Source organism: Pinus tabuliformis, chromosome 6 (genome assembly GCF_031772625.1).
Source record: "Pinus tabuliformis cultivar Carrire ecotype Pingquan chromosome 6, CPIR1, whole genome shotgun sequence".
NCBI lineage: Eukaryota > Viridiplantae > Streptophyta > Pinopsida > Pinales > Pinaceae > Pinus > Pinus tabuliformis.
The window spans coordinates 435307021-435313196 of NC_142292.1; positions in this window are offsets into that span (position 1 = coordinate 435307021).

Here is a 6176-nt window from a genome sequence, read left to right on the forward strand (position 1 = left end):
AGCATGCGGATTTCTCAAATTCTTCCTGACTCCGCGTCTACGGGCGCAGCCTGATCTCTTGGAGTTCCTAATCAGGGCCTGGAACCCAATTGATTACAAGTTCACGATCCGAGGCTGTGACATTGAGTTTGATGCCACGGATATATATTTCTTGACTAGATTATCCCGCCGGGGTGAGATGCCCATTCTGGAGGGGCAGCGACCCAGCGGTGAGACCTTGGATCAGCTCATGGCTCGGGTGTGCCCACGGGCACGCAAGACACGGAGTGGAAAGGTGTCCATTCCGTTAGTGGACGACATCATCCTACGAAGCATATTGTTCATGGTGACCTGGGCAGCGGGCTCTTTGGCCAACCATGAGGCCTCGAAGACCCACCTACTTCTAGCTCTCGAGTGTCTGCAACCCACCATATTCAACTGGGCGGCAGCTGTGACCACTAGCATGAAGAGACAGTTGAGCAACTGCCGACGCGGGGAGTCGAAGCAGTTTGGTTATGGGTCCATTCTAGTCCCACTCATGATGGAGCGGGTGCCAGCGCTACAGCTGCAGGACATGGCCCTTGATCCACCCAGAGGTCCCCGAGAGACGAGGGCCAGTCGGTGGGGCCACATCATGCCCCGAGGAGGTGGCGGCCGCCCAGTGGCATGGGGGCATTATTTTCGAGAGTGGCTGGATCGCCAGGTGATCTTTGTAGAGGACTGGCCATATGCCGGGATTGATTTCAGAGGTGACCCGGACATGCCGCTGCCTGCGGGAGAGCAGTGGGACGATGGTGGTAAGCCACTTGATCTCTTTTTGATTTTTTATGTTTTGTAATGTTTTTTTTTATTTTCCATGTACATGCCTTGACAATAAATGCTATGATATGCAGATGTAGGACCAGTGAGACCCCTTGGTTTGGCTCCAGAAGCGAGGAGAGAGGCACCGGGTGACGGAGTCTTGGCCTTGGCTCCTCCAGGAGTCAACACGCCCGAGATCGTATTGCAGAACCTTGAGGGCTTACTGGAGGGAGTCCCAGATTACCAGGGGATCGAGGAGGTCCCCATAGCATTCCAAATTCACACAGTGGGAGTAGAGCCCAGGATGCACCGCCTTCTGAGGCGGGTGGCACGGGCGGTAGTATGCTACAGAGAGCATAACCTACAACAGTAATCACCTAGGATTTATTTCCACTGTTGTTTTTGAGAGACTCGTGTCTCAGATGTACTGAGGACATCGGCCTTATTTTTTGACATATACACTTATTTTTGAGCGCCTTAGTGCGCCACACGATATATATATATATATACATACCGATTTTTGGATGGATCTTGTTACATGTGATGATGTTTTTATATGTTATGCAAATGCTCAATACAAATGTGATCTAATGTATCAGTTGCACAACACACGACCCACATATTTTAATTTTTTAAATGCAAGCTTAAAAGCACACACAACACGCATGCAAACTATGCTTGGAAAAATATTTTATTTACATATGCTTTACTCTATGGTCTTATTATGCTTTCTATGTCTTCTTGTATGATGTTTATCTATTTCGCAAATGTCTGTCCAACACATGATTTGCCAATGCATCAGTCAACGTGTTTAATCGTCTCGGAATATGTTGATACGTGATATAATCAAAATTTCTTTCTAACAATCTGACACGTAGATACAACCTTAGAATGCGTTGGTCTCTGACGGAATATTGCCCGTTGAGTTGATGGACGACGAGCTGAGAGTCCAGGTTTACCATCATTGCACGAATGCCGAGATCAACTGCTTCGGCTAGTAACTCAATTACGGCACTGTATTCGGCAACATTGTTAGTGGTACGACCGAGGCAGACTCCTTGAAGGTCCAGCAACTCTCTGTGAGGATCATAGATTGCCCATGCCGCAGAAGACAAATTGCAAGTACTACGGCAGGTGCAATTAGCGAAACCAACATAAGGTGCACTAGACATCTGCACCAGAAGCAGAAGACACAATAAGAGGCAAACACACCTTCACACCAAAGCAAAATGTGAAATCATGCACACATAACACACTAAAACATGCGTATGTACAAGCTAGGTGCACGAAATCATGCATAATATTTCTTCAAATAAAGCCCGTTGCAGGGCTTGTCAAGAGGATTTCCTTCGTAATCTATCAGCTCATATGCGCCCTTCTGCAAAACTCTCTTCACAATATAGGGACCTAGCCACATGGATTCGAGTTTTCCTACCCCCAGCTTATCTTTAGCTTGATCATAGAGCAGTACTAGATCTCCCTCAATGAGGGAACGAGGTTGAATATTATGGTCAAAGTGAGCCTTGACTCTCTTCTTTTGCGCTTCGATAGCCAGAGAAGCTAAACGACGGGTCTCGTCTAACCGCTCTAGGTAAAGAAGCCGTTCCTCCACCGGAGTGGTGTTGGGAAGCAACTCGACGGCTAATTTCAATGAAGGAATCTCACACTCAACGGGAAGGGTGGCCTCCAGTCCATAAACAAGCTGAAAAGGAGTGAAACCGGTGGCGTCCTTCACAGAGGTCCGGTAGGCCCACAAGGCAGGGAACAACATCAGATGCCAATTAGACTTGTGCGTATTGACGGTGCGTTGAAGCATAGTGATCAAAACTTTGTTCAAAGCCTCGACTTGACCATTGGATTGGGGATAGTACGCTGTCGAACTATCTTGACGCAAGCCTAGTTGGGTCATTAGTTCCATCATCATGTGATTGCAGAAATGTTTTCCGTGATCCGTGACGATCGCCTGAGGGACTCCGAAACGAGTAATGACATGATTAAACAAAAACTGCGTCACTGTGTAACCGTCTTCGTTCAGTGTAGGCATCGCTTCAGCCCACTTGGTGAAATAATCCATGGTAACGATGATATACCCATGCCCCCCGGCCGAACGAGGGTTACAAGACGTATAATCGATGCCCCATTTGGCAAATGGACCTACGGTAACAACAGGGTGCAGTGGTGCAGGAGGTGCACGCATTTTCTGGTGGTAAACCTGGCATTCATGGCATGCACGAATGGCAAGAATGCAATCTTTGAAGATAGAAGGCCAGAAGTAACCAGCACGGAGAATTTTCTGGGCGGTAGCATATCCGGACATGTGGCTGCCACAAGCACCAGAGTGGCAGTCATTCAACACCCGCTCAGCCTCCTCGAGAGTCAAACATCGGCGGAGAACAGAATCAACGCCGAGGCGGTATAGGGTATCGCCAAGAATGTGATAGGGTTGAGATTGGTGACGAATCCGCCGTCGAGCATCTTTCGATACATTTGGATGGAAGGAAGACGTCTGCAAATATACTATAATGTCCCCATACCACGGGTCGAGGGTGCTGATAAGGAATAATGTTTCATCTGGGATATGCTCCTCCGAACGAGATGGTGCCGAATGAGATGGCAAGGAACAAAGCAGTTCAGCAAATACCAGAGACTTCTTAGACTTGGCCACAGTAAATTCCAAGTTGAACTCTTGGAGGATTACAATCCATTTCGAGTATTTGCCCCCCAGCAGTTGACGCGACAAAATGTAGGTCATTGGGTTACAGTCAGAAATCACGGTCGTTGTGCGCAACAGGATATAATGCTGGAATCGTTGGACGGCGCAGACAGCTGCGAAAGCCAACTTCTCGACATATGCGTAGCGAGTTTCCGTATCTAGAAGGTTGCGACTGAGATAATAGATAACGTGCTCGGTGCCGTGATCATCATCTTGCACTAGAACCATGCCGATGGTGGTGTCAGCAGTAGCTAGATAGAGGGTGTAATCACGGTGGTAGTTCGGAGGTCTTAAGAGCGGAGCTGAGACAAGGAGGTCTTTGAGTCGCTCGAAAGATTCCTGGGCGATAGCATCCCAACGAAAGGGTGTGTCTCGCTTTAATAACCGTGTAAAACCCTTAGCCACCTCGGCATAATTCGGAATGAATCATCTAAGAAAATTAGCTTTGCCCTGCAAGCTCTGCAATTGCTGCAAAGAGGCAGGGGGAGGAAGGTTCAAGATGGCCTCGACTTTGAGGGGATCCAGACGGATGCCCTCTTGGGAGACGATAAACCCGAGCAGTCGGCCAGATTCTACGCAGAAGACACACTTGTGCGGATTGAGTCGAATACGGTAGTGTCGACAGCGGAGAAAAATTTCACGTAGATGAGATGGGTGGTCCTGACGCTTAGCTGAATGAGCTGGGAGGTCATCCAGGTAAGGCTGTACGATGTGTCGAATATCATGAAAAGCATATGACATCGCACGCTGGAAGGTAGCTCCGGCATTTTTGAGACCGAAAGGGAGCTTCTTATAGGCGAAGGTGCCCCAAGGACAAATGAAAGTTGTCTTATGTTGGTCTACAGGAGCTATGTTGATCTGGTTATAGCCAGAGAAGCCGTCCATAAACGAATAAATCTCACTTCCTGTGCAGTCATCAATAAGCTGATCGATGAAGGGCGTAGGGAAGTTATCTTTTGGACAGGCACGATTGATATCACGATAGTCAACACAGACCCGGATAGTGCCCTGCTTTTTATTCACAGGGACTATATTGGACACCCAATCCGTAAGGGGAATGGCGTAAATGAAACCAGCTCTAAGAAGCTTTTCGACTTCGGCCTTGATGGCTGCAGCCTTTCGAGGGTGCACTGGGCGTAAGCGCTGACGAACAGGCTTAGCATCTGGATATGTAGGTATTTCGTGCACCACGATACTAGGGTCGATGCCGGGCATTTCCTCGTAGGACCATGCAAAGACATCACGAAATTCATGAAATAGAGCAGTATAGAGTTGAACCTCCTCAGGAGTGCACGTGACTCCAATGAAAATATTCTCGACAATCCCTGGTTTGACAGAGATGTCGATAGGCTGGGTTTGCGTGATGTTGCCCATATTGCCCTCAGAAGACACTTGATACAGCTGAACAGGTGTTTGGAGGGGTGGGGATGGGACACATGAGGCAAACCGCTCGAGACATGCGACCATTTCCGAATGTGGAGGGAGAAACGAAGAGCGATGGTGGTGATCTGACCAAGGGAGCTCTTCGAGAGACATGGTCTCTATGATGGCCTCATCAGAGGGAAATGTTTCCTTCAGTGGATCCGAAGTGGCCTCATCACCCAGCCAAGGGAAATGATCATATGAATCGGGAACACTGCTTGGAAAAGCAGGTTCAGGAGGGGGAGCCGATGCAGCGACAATCTCAATGTAGTTGAGCTCGGCAGGACTCAACGGCATCATATCACCCCAAGAGTCTTCCTGATTCATGGGAGGAAGAACCCATGGATCTGAACGTACTGAGATCATGTTGACCGGGGCGAGATTCGGAGGTGGGAGGGGAAAGACTCCCATTAAAGCGGGATCTTTAAACAGTCCGGCACCCACACTCACTAATGACTTGGAGGTATGCTCCACGAACGGCACATTACCTTCAGAAGAAGAAGCAAAAAAGGAGAGCTGGTCCACCGTGACGATCTTCCCCTGATGAGGGAAGCGAATGACACGGAACAAGGAGGAAGCCACGGCTTGCATGGCGTATGTCCAGCTTCGTCCAAGGAGGAGGTTGTAAGTGAGATTGGTGTCAACAACTTCGACCTCCACCTCTACGGTCTTCCCTTCTAAAGAGATAGGCAATCGTTGGAGGATACCATATGGACGAGATTCTCTTCCATCGAAGGCTTCCAGGGTCGTAGGAGACTGGGTCAAAGTAGGAGAACCAATGGCTTTCCAGCAAGCAACAGACATGATGCAGGTTGAGGCACCCTCATCAATAACTGTACGATGAATCGTTTTGCCATTGATGATGAACTGTATAAGGAAAGCCACTTGGTGAGGCAGTCTCTGCATAAAACCCTCGAGATCAAAAGAGATCAAATCCGAATCTGCCGGGTCGATGCCACCAATAGCTGATAGCAAGGACTTCCTCTGGGAGGGGCAGCTCTGGAGGACTTCTAACGCGGACATAGCAGACGGAGCTTGAGCTAAGTCCTCAACAATGCTATAATGCTGGGCAGCACGAGCATTAGGGTTATAAGATGACTTCCTGAGTACACCTTTCGGAGGGGGTCGGGGGATCGTCTCAGTGCTGGGCCGTTCGATGTGAAGGGGACCAGAACTGGATGGAGGAGCGCTGGAGGGAACCTCCGGCTCTTTCCCGGCTTGAGATGGATAATCTTTCGCTCGAGTTGAAACATGGATGGGA